This window comes from Merops nubicus, unplaced genomic scaffold (assembly GCF_000691845.1).
Source record: "Merops nubicus isolate BGI_N331 unplaced genomic scaffold, ASM69184v1 scaffold1801, whole genome shotgun sequence".
In the NCBI taxonomy this organism is placed as follows: Eukaryota; Metazoa; Chordata; class Aves; order Coraciiformes; family Meropidae; genus Merops; species Merops nubicus.
This window is the reverse complement of record NW_008588811.1, coordinates 1-16448: the sequence shown is the minus strand read 5'-3', so window position 1 is coordinate 16448 and position 16448 is coordinate 1. Positions and strand designations below refer to the sequence as shown.

General features: G+C 43.2%; 1 pseudogene; it reads right to left on the bottom strand.

Moving 5' to 3' along the window:
- The window catches only part of LOC103781640, a 168485-nt pseudogene extending 152042 nt beyond the window's left edge, over positions 1 to 16443 (bottom strand).
- Positions 16444 to 16448: the final 5 nt, after the last annotated feature.

The window sequence follows — 16448 nt, the reverse complement described above, 5'->3', positions numbered from 1 at the left end:
GAAAGAGTGGCTTTGGAAACTTTGTTTCACAACAACTTTTGTTTCACCAACCCAAGATGACATCAGGTTTGACTTCTCCTCTGGTTGCTTGTTACTGAGGCCAGAAGCCTCATGAAGCTTTAACCATTCCCCTTGTCCTGCAAAGCAGATGGGTCAAACCTGCTAACTCATAGGTTCACTGTGACAAGTATGGAATGCTGCACAACATACCAAAACCTACATTCACCCCACCATGATCAAGACAGACACACTCCGTGCATGCTCATCCAGCAGGGTCAGATCACCATCACCATGCTCCTCAAACATGTCAGCACGGAGAGGGATTCTGCCAGCTCAAGGGGCTGATCAAACAAACAAAACCTTGGATCAGACAGAGGATCACTGCTGAGGGCTAGAATAGAGTCTCCCAGACTCAAAGCAAGAGAACACTCATGAACAGAGCTGTTTGAAAAAAAAAAAAAATCTCACCACATGCTTTTCCCTTAGGACAAGTTATTCTGGTCTGAAAAAAAAAGGACAAAAAAAAAAAAACCAAACACAAACAGAACAACAACAACAACAAAAACCAAAACCAAAGTATTGGTTTTAGAAAAAGCTAAGTTCAAACAAAGCCCAGCCACCATTTTCTATACCACGGTTTCATAAACCCCTTTAAAGCAGACGCCGCCACATGGCTGCACGTGCGACAGCTAGGGACGCTGTGAACAAGAACCAGTTCAGAGCACAGTTATGGAAGGTGGTGCTGGCGCAGCTTCCTCAGCCACCACTGACAATGCTGCTTTGTTCTTTCATAGAGCTGTTTTGTTTAGGGCCCTCTTTGGAAATTCCGTGACAACACGCGTGTGAAGAGCCAGCATGGACACATGTGCTCCTCCAGGATTGTTTTCACCACGTTTAATATTCCACCTCCCCAAGAACTCCTCAGCCATGATCTGTTCCTTATGATCGTTACTTCATGGGCAGGGATATCTCATTGTGTCCATGCACAGCTTCTGTCTGCCTGTCCTTGCTCCTCCCAAAACTCACCAAGTGCTTCTGTGACAGCTGCTTTTTATGAATTTTGGAACCAGCTTTGACAGCAGTCACGATTGGGCTTGCAAGCCTTTTGTGAACTGCATCCACCTTTGTAAATGACACGAGACAGTAGTCCCGATGACACAAATCACAGCTCAATGCACAGTTGTTGAAGAAGCATTTAGCAGCGTAACAATGTAGGACCTCAGCATAACCAATTTAGGAAACACTTGAATATTAATGCTAGCTAAGTAAAAGCTTCCCCATTTCTTCAGAAAAAAGCACTTGACCCACATTATCTAGAAAGCAAGTTTGCTTGTTGCTCTGTGCAAAGTCTACATAAAATGAAAGAAAAAAAACTGACCCACATTTGAACTGTCTCAAGAATTGGTGGTCCGTAGGAAAAAAGCTCCCAAATTAACACCATTAACACAGCATATCATCTTCAGTGGAGGCGTTCTCTAAGGCTACTTTTCTTCCACAGGGACTAAGGCTGAACTTTTTCTTCTTGCCTATAGCATTCAGAGAGTAAAGCCGGTTACTCCATACTCCTAACCAAAGCAATCCTGCCCCATGAGAAAAACAGCTTCCACCTAAAGAACACATTTCATAAACTACCAGCTTCCCATTGAGAGACATATTAGAAAGGTATCACTTGCTAGGCATTCAAAAAAACAAACCTAGATGGGTAGTAGTGCAAAGTGCTCTGCTGCAGTATGAGAAGGCATATAAGGGGACCCACACCAAAATTTCATGATCAAATTAACATGCCCCACCTACACTTGCATGCTCTCCTCTTACTGTCAGTGACTTGTAAGGTCTCTTTTAGTATTTTAATCCCTTAACTTTTTCCTATAATCACTGAATATGCAACTACAAGTTTGTTTTGCCAGACATTTCCTTTCCAGTCTCATGCTAAAAATCTTTTGGAAGATATTCTAGTTAGTTAAGAATCACATCGTGTAACTCCATATATATGGAGCTTATATACACACCACCTATACTCTAGCATACACACGCTCGAGATAGTCACCATTGGTCAAAAACACTGGATAGCACAGAGACTTTAAAGCCTATGTCACTGTGATACCTAAATCAAAAAGATGGATAACAGAATTGCTCTGCAATACCCCACCAGCATGTTCCTTCACCAGGCAATGCCACTTGCAGTGCAACTCATCAGAAACTAACCCAATGTTCTGCTGAAAAGAGGTCAGAAATTGAGAGTGAGAAAGTATATCAGGCAGAGATGGTGGATGGAGGTCTGCGAGGCCCAAATGCAACATGTTGGGCAAGTCATGGCCTGATTTGCTCGAAATAGGTAGCTTTCCCTCTGCAGCACTGGTAGCAGGAACAGGCAGGTGGGCCAGGCTAGGCAGCAGAAGAAAGAGGCAGAATGCCAAGGTAAGCCTGAAGCAAATTAAGTATCAGAAGGCAGCAGGTTCCTTTGAGACTGCTTGGTTGCTCTTTTGGCAGAGGAGGAAAGGAAGCCATTAAAGAGGCAGAATACACCCGTGTTGACTTCATTGGCAGCACTAATTGTGATGCACGTGCACTAATTGCCCTCCCAAGAAGCACGAGGGAGCAGACACTACTTGAATCCCATGCAGTAGGTGAGGCTTCTAAAGTCATGCTTGTCGGGTCATGCTTTCCACACACTCCACTCATACCAAAGCAAAAGAGGAAGGAATTGGAACAGTATCCTTTTTTTAAGAAAGTTACCCATTGTAGTTAATTTAGAGACCAAAGAGGAAACTTTCAACTGCCAGAAACATTCAAAACATTAACAAAGTTTGGAGGAAAAAAGAAAAGTGCTGTCATTTCAAGCACAGGGGAACTGAGATCTACCCTGCAGCTGCAGATACCTTTATGCAACCGTCTCACCTTTTGTCAGTAAGCAACACCACTTGATTGCTGCCAGTGAAAGCTGCCAGGGCTCATCCCAGCTATGTACACAGGTGAAGTGCACCAAAAAATAAGGACCAGCAACAGGAACACAGAGCTGCACTGCCTGAGGCCTTCCCCTGTGGCTGTTCACATCATGCAGGAGGTAAAAGCAAGAAAAAATGAGAGGAATGGTGGGCTGCAGCAGGTGTAAAAACCATGCTTGTCCATTCTCTCTCCTGTTCTGTTAAGGGTTTCCTGGAAATAGGGCTTTATGCCCTTCCCTCCAGCAAAGTCTGAAAGCACCGTATGTCCCTATCAGGATGTTGCCCTTAACATCCTTCAGCTGCAGCTGTATTTGGTCCTAGCTCCCTGACACTGTTTTCACACTAGATGATAACCACCCCTCTGATCTGCCAGCTCAGGTGCTTATGTGCACCAGTATTTTGTTCCAAATAAATAGACTAAACTAACATTGGTCAAGTTGGGCCAAAACTGGGCTGGGTGCAAAAAAAAGTTTCCATTACTGAGTTTGACTGCCTCTTTGGCAGGTACTGCTGCTAAAGCACACACAACCAAAACTCCAGAAAACCAGGGCCTCAGTGATCCATTACCATGTAAGTGAATAAGAGGAAAATGGTTCTAATACCTTTCTCTTTTTCTTATACACAGTATTTCTTCTCAAGGTGTTTTTTCCAGGACCTACAAAGGACTCAGGCTGCAGAGAAAGACAGGAGACACTGCAGACATCTTCCACCAGCATCTCTCTTGAAAATGGGCACTGCAGGGTGCCTAGTACAAGCCCAACGCCATTCAGTAATGTGAGGATTGATCAGTGTAGATCAGTTACTACTGTTCCACACCAGCTGTCCCTTCATAAAGAAAAGACCCATGGAGAGTTAAAGGCACTTTGCAAGCAGCTGGGGGAAAAATGTATTTTTGGTGATAAACAGAATGCATTTATATTTCAACTCATTTCTTGGTGCCAAATAAAAACTAGACAAGGCAACAAGGATTTAGGGTATGGTTTGAACAGAGGCAAGATTCCTGTTAGATATGATTGGGACAGAGAATAACAGAGGGAGAAGGAGGTATCTTGGCCATTAAGATTCAGAAGTTGTTTTTCTAGACCCAAGAAACTGCCACCATGCAGAAGGCACCTTTCCGTTTTTTTTCCCCCTCTTTACTGAAAAGAAATCAACATTCCATCCAGATCCAAATGCTAACTACCCACAGGCAAGCCAATGTACAATGCCACCCATTTGAACGGGACACAGTATTTCTCCAATAACCTTCAGCAGAAGGTTTGATGGGCAGGGAACTCTTGGCATCTCTCCATATGAAGTATGAAACGTAGTGGATAGGCTCGCATTGTGGCAAGGCACTGGCTGAATAGCACATGCAGTATTGCAAATGGCTTAAACAGAAGAGTTGCTGATGGAAACCAAAGGAGCTTCTCACAGAAAGACACAGAAACATCACCTGCCACCTCAGTGTTTAACAGCCTGGGATCCTAGGCCTACAGCTTGCTACAGCATATTGTCCTGTTACAGCTGGTAAAGAATTGGCACTGAAAAGCTGTACTCTCAGCCCCAAGCAAGAAGCCAGGCTCTGAAAGCAGATACTTGCTCTGCAAAGGATGAGTTGTGAGCAGTCGCAGCAGTCCCTAGCACAGAAACACTCCCATCGAGATGTTCGTGACCAGGCTCCCAAGAAGCAGCTTTGGCAGTGGGACCAAGGGCTGGATAAATGTGACAGATAAGCTCTTTCTTGACTCTGCTCCTATTTAACCGATCCCAGCCCTTGCCAAGGGGGTAAGCACATAGAGCAACACTATCTCTTCTAACAGGAAATGGCATATGTGGCACTAAATTAATATATAAAGTATTCCTGACTTACACAAGTTAGTCTTACCCTGGAGATATTATGGTAAAGATTGGTCTGTTCAGAAAAGTGTATCAAATTAAATTGAAGAAAATTATTTAAACCTGTGTGAACACTCCTCTTAACAAGCATGACTTTGCTTGAGTTTGTATTCCCTCTGGAAGTGCATTAAATTAACTGTGTCCATTTGCATCTAAAATATAAGAGTAAGGTGATTTCAGCAGTGGGCTACAGTCTTTATATAGGGGGTTCTACATTGTGGCTTAACTAAGCCACCCAGGTTACCTTTCCTAGCCATCATTACTTGGAGGAACCTTCTATGTCATGATTATTATTTACATTAGGGAATAAGAGGGGGGGGAAAAAAAAAAAAAAAAAAAAAAAAGGAGTGTCCTAACTTTCTCTAATGAGAGATGAAAATATTTTCAGGAAATACTTCCTTAAGCATTTTTTCAGTCATTTCAACCATGGCTTCAAAAAGTATACACTTTTAAGAGCCCCCAGAGCAGCCCTGGAGCCCTAACAAGTTAACCAAGCCCACCTATCCTAACAGCTAAGAAGGACTGGGCACTGAAAGGGACATCATCTGTGAAAGGACACTTAGCCTTCAAGCATATTGCTTGTTCTGCAGTGCTTGCAAGAAGGCCTCAATCAGCAAAAAGACCCAGCTGTGCCAGATGTCATATAAGTGTACTGCTTGTGACAGAACTGCAGGCTCTGGGTGGGGTGGGAACTAAAGATAGGTGAAGCATGGAAACTAAGAGACAGTTTCAGCTAGGAGCAGCCAGAAAGCTCTAGTCATGTAGATCTCTTCTCTCTATTCCTACCCACAGCTGTGCTTGCTTGCTAAAACAAACCAAACAAGAAAGCACATCAGTACCTTTGTGACCCCAAAGAACACATATATGAAGGAGGGTTTTTTTTCAGATGGACCCATTATCAGAACCTGCCAAAAAAAACAGTTTAGGCAGACCTGGTCTTGTCCTGGCACACTGGGATGGTGTAGCTGACCTCTGGAAACATCCTCCTTCAACCACATGATCTCTAGTTTTGTAGCTTTCCAAAGTTATCAGTGCACCTGTTACACCGAGGGGGTGGCACTTGCTGGAGCACTCCAACACGGCAATAGCAGCTATTTGGTAGTGTACTGCTAAAGAGTCCAGAATAGAAATAGAGCAAATGCCATACTCAACAACAATTAAGAAGGCATCATTACACAATATGAAACCTGAGCATAACGTCAGAGCTGCTTCACAAATGAACGTGACCACTGTGTTATGTTTTGAGCAGGAAAATACCCCCAATATGCCCCATCACAGGATGTTATAATCCTGTCTTACTGTGAGGAGAGAAGACAAAAGTACTGTTTCAGTAGACTTTCAGTTCAGCAATCACTGCAGATTACTTTTTCAACTGACAAATGCTGTGCAATTCAGCATTTAAAATTTTTATTTCTCCATACCATTTGAACAGAGGAAAACATTAAGTGGAAGAGAAGATTGTTCAGCCAGTAGTGTTGAACAAGCTCAGTAGTCCTTCCCAGCCTTAAGATCCAGAATTCACTACACATTCCCCACACTAGTGACCTACTTCATATGTAACAGTTTTAAAGACTGCAGTTAGCTTTTAGCCTGAGCGAGACTGACATTTTAATTACACAGTCCCCCACCACACTGTAGAGTATCCTCCTTTCCTAGGAGAGCCTTACTCCCTTTCTTCTATGAGATTACTAGTAACCATGTGCCTGAAAAAAATCCAATCCCATTCAGTTGTAAACTGCTACATTAATAATATACCCCTTGGTTCACCCATTTGTGCAATTCCATGCATAAATACCCACACATTAAGCAAGAATACACAAAAGCTGCTGTTGGCTACCTCCCAGAAAATGGAAAGAGTTCATCACTAAGCAAGCATGTCTGAGTAGTTTTGTCATCTGTGGGCTAACCAGCAAACTACTGTTTTTAGAAATACTGATTTGAATAGTGCCTTGCCACATCCCTAGCTCCAAGAATTCAGTCCTCAGAGTCCAAGGAACACAGATCAGTGCTTGTAGCATTTAGTCTAGAGTAGGGAATAAAGAGAAGGAGTTGTGGTTTTTTCTGGAGGGGAAAATACAGCCAGGGAACTGTTTGTATTAGCAATGTTTCATGACAGATTCTTGCAAGCAATGTCATAGCCTTTTCTTTTGACTAGGAAATGAGATAGAATGCCTTATACAAGCTGCAAACACTTTTAAGGAATAAACAGTTTGTGTAAGTTGCTGCTTCAAAAAATCAATTTCTAATGTCTGGGGGAAAAAAGAAAACAAAACTTTCTTCATTTATATTCCCTGCTTGTTGCATCAGCAGGGTCCTTTGTTTACTGTCTGCAATGATGCACTCTGATACTAGTGGAATTTGTACATTAAATTTGTAGAGCAGCTTTAACCCCAAACTCAACCTCCTAAAAGCAATGTTTCCCAGGGAAAAGGAGAATGATATCCAAGCACAGCAATACTACATAGGCCAAAGTGACAGTGAAAATTTTTATGGATGTTGCATGGATGTGTAAAACATTTCATGAAAAGAAAAGGAAGTTTAAAATTTCATCTGAAATGCCATCACTCAAACTGCAGAAGTAGTCATCCAGCTAGAGAAATTAAAAACAAAACTGTGGCAAGATAGAGGATGCTTTGAAATATTTATCTTCCGGTATTTTTCCTGCTATGAAGTAGAACCCACAAATAATGACCAGAGTGCACACTGGATTTGCTTCATGCTATTACTACAGACTGTCTCAGTAACATCTTAAACACAAAACCATGATTTGTGTACTTGATGTCCGGGAAAGAGAGAAGATGCATCACCACTACATTGGTGACTTAGAAATATATTACCTTTAAAGTATGTAAAGATATTTTATTTGCAGAACAAAGTCTGACAATACAATGACACTTTCTATAGTAAATGCTTTAACAAAAATCCTACTCAACACGAACAGGCCAGCCTGGCACTAGAAGCAATGCTGCTGGCAATACCAACACAGTGAATTCTTAAATTGTGGTGTCTCTTGCCACTTGTAAATACATCACCTTTGCAGTGCAAAACTGTCTGGCTGAAACAGTTCACAAGCTTGTGTAAATACCAGGCTTCTGACGGGAGAAGGGCTTCCTGAATGTTCAAACACGAGGTTGAAAGCAGAAGGCAGAGCTTTAAATCATGTTCAGTCCATTTCTCCAAGTGTCAGAACAAGATCATCTCATGCTAAATTCTAGTGCAGATCTGTTCAACGATGCCATTCCCATACCTGCCAGCAATGAAGCTGGCAAGACTTACCACCACTGTAAAACATCAAGTGCAGATTTTCTTGGAAGTGGGCTGGTTGCAGGTGCTAAAAAGCATTCTGACTCTCGTCTTGGCCTGACAGCTATTTTATGGGTGATCTTAGTAAGTGCTAGAAACTTCAAGCTTTCCTATGATAAGGTGAGAACATTTTGGTGTTCAGGAGGCAAATAATAAAATTCTTGTCTGTTTCTCACACCCCCTCATAACTAGATCATGCTTTTTAATATCTTTGGGGTTGTGTTTTTTCATTCACATGAGATTTCCCCTTGGGTTTTCACCTAGCCTGAGGACTTCTTAATAATGAATCAAATTAAATTTCTGGCAGCAGCTAGAAACATCTTAGGTCAAGACAAAAAAAAAAAAAGTATCATCCATGTCAAAACAAAAAGAAGAAAGAGCATCCCTTGGATGCAAGATATCACAAGTTCAGATCTGTAGGCTAGACTTCAGAAGGAGGGAAGGAACTAACACTGAGTATATCCCACATCAAAACACAGGACTTACAGGAGATTGAAAAAAAAAAATTAAAAAAACAATCACACAGCAGTTATACAGGAATCCCACCAACTCCCCAGAAGCTGTGAATGAATCTTCACATTCCTTGCACATACTTTGTCACTGTCCTACCCCTCTGGGACATGGAAAGAAAATATGTCACACATGACATCACGTAGCACCTGGAAGGCCTGGGGAAACCAACCCACTCCAGCTCCCTCCTCACTACATTTTCAGGGTACAAATTACCTGTGTAAGGTGCCATGTAATTTCTACAGTATTAAGCAGAAAGGAAGATAAAGCTTGCTCAAGGCTAGCAAAACTTGGTGCCCTGTCTTCTACCTGCACCCACCTGCACAGGAGAAGAAAAAGAAAACAAAAAAGAAAAACATTAGGCAGACAGAAGCTTTTTCAAAGGAAGCATTCTCAGAAGTTACTACCAGCATTGGGGTGGACCATATTACCATACACATGGAAGCTGCTTCCAAGATAATTTCTGGTTTTACCTCTTGATGTTTCAGCTACTGCTGGAGCTTTTTCATTACATCTTCTACCAGGACAGAAGGAAAGTTCTTTTAGTTTGATGAGAAAATGAGAGTAATATCCAGTACCAAAATATGAGGACAAAACCAGATATTCTGAAAAGACTAACTATTCAAACTGCCACAATGGCCAAAAAGTTAGCAATTTTTCCAGTTTCCTTAAAAGACTGAGAGGGAGCTATGGTGCATGACTGAAAGATTAGCTAGTCAAACACAAATTGAATACATTTAGACAACAGTCTGGTGCCCAAAGTTCACATTCCATCTGTGCAGAGTCCCAGTCCTCTTCTACCCCAGACCTCAGCAGTGCTGCCCAAGCAAAAGGGCATTTAGGAAGCATTGAGCCAATCCAGTCTCTGGGAGGGCATGACCAGTTCCAGCGAGCCTTTAGCACTAGGATAATGAGCATTTTGTTTCCACTGCCATTCAGGTTCATAAAACTTCTGAATGCAACTAATCACAAAAGACCATGTAAATAAGATGTCCTGCTTTGGACAGGTCTGACAGAGCATGGGGGTCACACTGGTGTTAAACCAAGCCATTGAGCCCAGGACATTGAAGGACAAGTCAATGACTACTTCGTAAGATGAGGGCATGGAAAGCTATTCTCATGCCTCATGTGTCTCAACAAATGCCAATGTTTTGCTGAAGTATCTTCACCTTTCCAGAAATAAACAGAACTAGCACACTCTGCCTTCTCAAGCACGTCATAAAAATGCCTAGAAGTAAAAGCCTCTTGTTAGAATTAGTGCATCTGGTAGAACAATGCACCTAAATCATCCCTGTCGGGTTTCATCTTCAATTCACTGAGATCCAAGCCAGCTATAAGACTGCAATTGCTACTGTAAGGCTGAGAGAAAGGAGTCAAATGGGTCAGTTTACTGAGACAACAAAGAGGCTAAGGATCCAGGAATGCGGAGAAATTAGACACACAGGGCTCAAACACTATTATGCTAACAGGCTTTGATAGCCCTGAACATTACAGTGAAATATCAAACTAATGCTGGGTGGTGGGAAGGAGGATAAAGCAAGTGGGGTATGGGGGTGGGATTAGGAGGTGGCAGGATCATAGGGTAATTTAGGAGATAACAAAAACAGATATGCCTTTGTAAACCTCAAGCAACACATGCATTCCCAAGAGACACAGACAATATTCCTACTAAGGACTAATTGATATACAATACCTCAGGGATTTAATTACCTCTGTAACAGAATTACACTAGGGAAGAAATTATCAATGCAGAGTACTGAATATCTAAGGTTGCCATCTTTTCCCTGATCAAAAGACTGCAAATCATCAGTTTTTACTAACTTGAATCAAACCATGGCTCACGCAGATTCTTCAGTTGTTAGGAGTGCTGGAGCACATCTTACTGTGTGAGAGCTCTTCTGATACCAATGTTTATGCAGCACAGGACATTTAAAAATCCAGCCCCATGTGGCTAGGTGCCTTAAAAATCAGAACCTAAATAAACATTACTCAAATTTATTTTCCAGGTGGACAAAAGTAAAACAGGCAGCAAACAGCCATAAGAAAAGTGACACACATCTATCTGTATTTCAGGTAGCTCATCTTTCCTCCTTTATGGATAAAAGTTGCTCAAAGACAATGAAAGTTCAATGCAGTGACTTGAGTAACATGCTTCTGAGAATCTGTTGGTCTCAAAATCAGTCATCACCTACATATCCTAAGCATATCAAGGCTGAGATGGAACATACAGTACTATTTCTTCCACTATGTGACTAGCTTCTCATTGAATGCCTCTTAAATTGCATCTAAAAAGCATCTCCATGAGATGACAGAAGATATCCAGAATACCCAAGTTAATATCCTATTGGAGTAAGAAGTTGATTTTAGCCCTGCTGAAGGGACAGTTTATTTAAGGAAAGGAAAAAGGAAGACTGTGCATGTTTTCATACCAACCCCTTCCTAGAAATGGTTAAACTGAAATGTTAGACTTTTGAGAGCACCATCATGCAGCTGTGGATCAATCACGGACCATTAGCACAGACTGGCAGGGAGAAAGGCCAATACATACACAGTTTTCAGAAATGAAGGGCGAGGAGTACTAATGTAATGCTGTTATGATGGAGGCACATGGAAAAAGGCTGAGCAAAAAAGGAGCTCAACATCAGGAGCCTTGAATCAGAGTGCCATAAACAAGAGCCACATGCTGGGACAGCCTGCAGAACTGTGCTGTCAGAGATCCACTAGAAAGGTTTGCAGTAGTATTTGGGAAGGAATGAGATCAGAGCATTTCAGTTTCTCTTTTGAGGAGGTTATGGACACAAGACAAAAATCCAAGTATTTATCTTTCCCAGTCTTTTGTTTTTGTGGTACCTTAACAGTCACCCACTCACAACAAGTTAATAAACTACAAAGGCTTAACTGTATCCTTGAACAGGGAACCTCAGAAAGTTACAATAAAACAGGTTTGGATGGGAAAACAGGAGTACAACTAACCCTAGTCCCCGGGTTTGTTTGATGGTTTTGTGTGGCATTCTTACCCCTTACCTCATCTCATGCCCACAATCCCCATCCCTTTTTAAGTCTGATTAAGAGCTCAATAAACTCTGTTGTGAAATTCCCTGTCCCTTAGCCCCCAGACTTACAATAATGCCAACACTTACTCAGGACTATCTGCACTGAGGGCAGCTGGTCTACTCACATTACTTCAGTTAAGCATCTGCAACTAGTATGCTGTGGGTTCTTCTCATGCATCTCTACAAGTTTGTGGGACAGCTAGGCAGTTTGTTGTGAATGCTAGACAGTTTATTGATAAACAATGTATTTCTTTCTTAGTTAAGTATTAGATAGTGCCATTTGCACATAAAGTACTTTTTATATGAATCTTAAGAGTTCAATGTGTTTTCAGAGCCCAAAAGTGCATCACAGCCATCCCATGGAAAACACTAGTCTAAAAAGAGATACACTATATCTAAGTTTATCTCTTTGTGTATTTAAGAGACAGACTTACATGCATTGAAACACATTTGTATTCCAAACTGTCCCAGAATAACACAAGGACACAAACCTGAAGCCAAATGCAGTCATCTCCTCCCCCAGTAAATCTGAAAACAGTGCCTCTAGAATTAATTCATCATAATTACACATTAAAAAAATCTTAAAGCAATCAAGATTTGTAGCTGGAGGACTATCATACATTCAGTGTGCTCTGCTTCCAGCAGTAGTCTTTGGATAGTGAGTAAATTCTCAAACATAAGATTTCTCTTTCTCCCATCCTTCCACAGTGGAAAACTTTTGAATACAATGCAATAATTTGTATTAATTAGGAATTTTTTGTTCCAATCAAACATCAATTTGATAAGCTGAGATCATTGCCCTTGCCTGCTCTGACTCACAGAGGTACCAAATATACCTGCTGCTTTTGCTAGGAGGGCTCAGGGCACTCTTTTGGAAGACAGATCCCAGATTCCTCCAGGTAGCAAACAGAAGTCAAAGCCTCCTGTCAAGGTCCAGTGAACCCAGAAGAATTACTAAAAAAGCAGGTCAGTTAAGACTGATCACAGCTACCTTTTGTCACCAATTCAGAAGCTGTGGACTGTTCTAACCCTTTCATGAAGCCTGACAAGCATAGCCTCAGGCCAGAGAGTCTGGTGACAGAAGCCCCGTAGTGCCAGGAGAGGGTAATTCTGACAATAAAATCATGCACCCTCAGCAAGGGAAGCCAACAAGTCACCTTTCTCCCCAAACAGACCTACAATCAAGAATTGCACTTGCTTGAGAAAGAGGAGCAGCAAAGTTTTTAATGGGCTCCTGAGCTTCATAGAAATGCTTAGGAGTCTAGGTAAGAGTCAGCTTTGAATGTTGGTGGATCATAACAAAAGTCTATGATTTTTCCTGGCTTGAAAACAGCTGAGAGAAGATTAAAAGAAATAAGCCCACACAAATAAGAACTTGCTTAAGTATTATGGTTAAAAATGCCATGAAAAAAAAAAGAGAGGAAATGGAATATACATCCTAACCAGCCTTTTCTGTGTGACTGCTGTGCATAAAGAACCATCTGGTCACAGTCACAAACGCATTCTCATCCACTCCTGCTCCACAGAACCCAGCCTGATGCGACTACCAGCGTGAAGTCACTGAAAACAACTTAACCCCCTCTTCTCAATTTATCTGGTCTTCTGCTTTCATTCCTGTTAGTTTGAAGGAGGAAAATAGGGCTTGCGTGCATCAGTGGGGCAGAGCTGAACACAACAGATTTCCATGGCAACAAGATACAGCCCCAGTGAGGAAGGCCTGTTAATAGCTGTGAGGCGATGTGCTCGGCAGAAACAGATTTTTCTATCAGACAGCTAGAGATAGCAGCTCATGTTCATACACAACCATGCAAGGAATCTGATTCTTGGCCTTGTACAACCTCACTGAATTCAGCCAGAGCTACGCCAGTGCAGACTACAGCAAGACAGAGACCAGCATTTGGTGTTAGCAGGAAAAATAAATAGGCAATATGGAGAGACACTCTGCCTTTGAAAACAAACTAGAGTACTCCTAAGTCATGCCTCATTAACTGAACATTTATTGTCAAACTGCAGGAAAACCCAATGCTAGAATGAAAGATAAAGCAAGTGTGCAATGCATAGATTCATGCACACTACACCATCATCCACTGCCTGGGCTTTTACCTTCAACGACTACACATCTATACACAAGCCCAACCTCTTAGAAATAACCCTTCTGCATTTGGAAAGGGAGGGAGCTATGATTATACCAGCTTCTCTACTGAGGGAATCAATCATCTGTCCTTTGTCATTTAGGCTCCTTCCCATTAAAACACCGTTACCAACACTCCCCAACATGATATTTTACACGCTCATTAGTATCCTCCAAACTCAGGTTTGCTCATAACAGACTGCCAAGTCTTCTGGCCATGATCATGACGAGCTTTGCCTTCATATTCAACACCAAACTCAACAGCCCAAGTCTCAGCTTATAAAGTTCAGAACATGCATAAGGCTTTACAGGATCAGAGCCCCAGCAAGAAAGAACTGAGGCCATTAGCAAACTTCTCCAAGTCAAGCAGAAAAACAGCAACTGTTTTGCTCACAGTGTATGCTCTGCTGGAAATGCACAATATCAAACATAAGAAAATTATGCCATGTACAGTTTATAAAAATATCTGTAATAAGCTAAGAACAAAGGCAGAAACTGTCCAAGCAGGCTAAACTGGACTGGGGGGGGTGGGGGAAAAAAAGGTAATTTCATGGGCTGTTTTATAAAGCAGTGGAGCAACACCCCCTTCCTACCAAAGTTTTTATGTAAGCCCCACAACTTTTCCTGACACAGCAATACATCATAGAATTCGAAAGAACTCCCAAGTAAGACTCAAGGCAGGCACTGCAAGCACAAAGCTTTATTTTATATTATGTCGCAGGACTGTAAAGCTACCAAACATCTAATTTTAATAAACAATACCCATTTACATACAAGCATTGGGGCCGACTTCTGTGACAGGCTCATCCTTGTTCAGAGTCCTGCTCATCAGAAGGATGATCATTACCACACAGCTACAACGTTTTAAGTCACTGGTTTCCCAGTTGCCAAGGTCAGCTTAAAGCACATGAGCACAAAGCTGTTTGATTCACTTGAAAAGTGGCGCCTTGTATTGCCATTGTTTATACAGACATGGCAATTAAAAACTGCACTGTAATGCATTCAATAACAGTCTTACTGTTCCTGTGAACTGAAGCGCTCCAGCTAAACATGATATCACAGCTATATAATAATCTGCATTTACCATTTCCTCAAAAGAACTTTTTTTTTCTGTATGAACTCTGGGTTTCCTCACCGTACGTATCTGCAGCACATCTCAGAGGAAAACACCTTCCTGCTAAACCAAAAGCTTACTCCACATTCCTGTGGCGCATGCTCTCCGACGCCTCAGCGAGCACCAAGCTGACACCGAACGCAGTCTCGAGTGACACACGGGGATAACCTCCAGCCAGACCAACAACAAGACTTTCCACACCTTTCTCAGTGCCACGGGAGCACGCGCAGGTGCCATTCCACAGGCGTGCTTAGCGCCGGGCTGTTTATGTTCAGCACAAGTGAAGGGCATTAGCTGAGCTGGCTGACAGCACTGGGGCAGCCCTCACAGGAAACCAGTAAGGCACGTTTCTTAGACGTTGAGAGCCTTAATGAAAAGCAGCAATGAGGAAACACTACAGCTATAGAAGCAGTAACATTACAGGCTAGCCATCACGTTGTACAACATCTCATCTCAGGTCAGGTAACCTAAGGGTTTGACAGAAAGCCCTGCCATCCTTCCAGCATTGGGCAGGCCCATAGAAGTCAGACAACCTCATCTTCCTTGCCCTTCAACCCAGCGGGCAGGCAGGCGATGCCAAGCACACACCCGGACCGCTTGGGGCTTGCCTACCTGCTTCAGGAGGAACTTATCCTCCGCGTTGATCTTGAGGGAGATAGCCAGGTGGATGGCGGAAAGCACCACCCCACTGATGACTGCGGCCCTCATCCGCACTGGCAGGAGTGTATAGATGCTGTAGATAAAGAAGACGGTCCACCAGATGCCTTCCGAGGCGCTCCTGGGCCACACCAGCAGAACCCCAACCACTTGCACTGCCAGGATCACCAGGATGACAGAGTAGCATGCCAACCACATATGGTCCTGGTGGAACTCGTTGCGGTTGCACACCATGCACAGCACCACCATCAGCAGGATGGCCAGCGAGAGCACCACAACGTAAGATACCTCATAGTGGCCGTGTGCGGCATGGAAGATCAACATGACCACACAGACCAGCACCAGCACAGCCATGAGCATGGTGAGGCTACTCTGGTTGAGCCGGAAGAAGTAGCGCTGGTAGAGGCGCTCCAGTTTCTCCGACTGGAACTTCTTGGACCTGAAGATCTGCAGCAGGCTGCTGCAACAGCTGCCCATGGAGAAGGCTGCCTCGGAGTCCCCCTCGTCCCCGTCCTCCTCCTCCAGCTCCTCAATCTTGGCCTTGACGCGTCTCTCCTCCAACCCCAGCTCCACAGACCTGGGCCGTACCTCCCCCTGCTCCCCCAGCTGCCGGGGGCTGGCATTGTTGTGGGCAGCGGGGGAATCGCTGCCAGGCGGGTGGTGGGACCGATGACGTCGGCTGTCGTCACCGTGCTCCTGCCAGGCAGATTTGGACCTAAAGCTCATCATCCTGCAGCCGCTTTCTCCACGGCTTCGGTTTGCCTGCGGCTCGTAGTCTTCCTCGCTCCTCCACCTGCCCGACATGCGGGAGGCCTTCTTGCCCGAGGACCTGTTAGGAGGCGGCGGGTAGGAGTAGC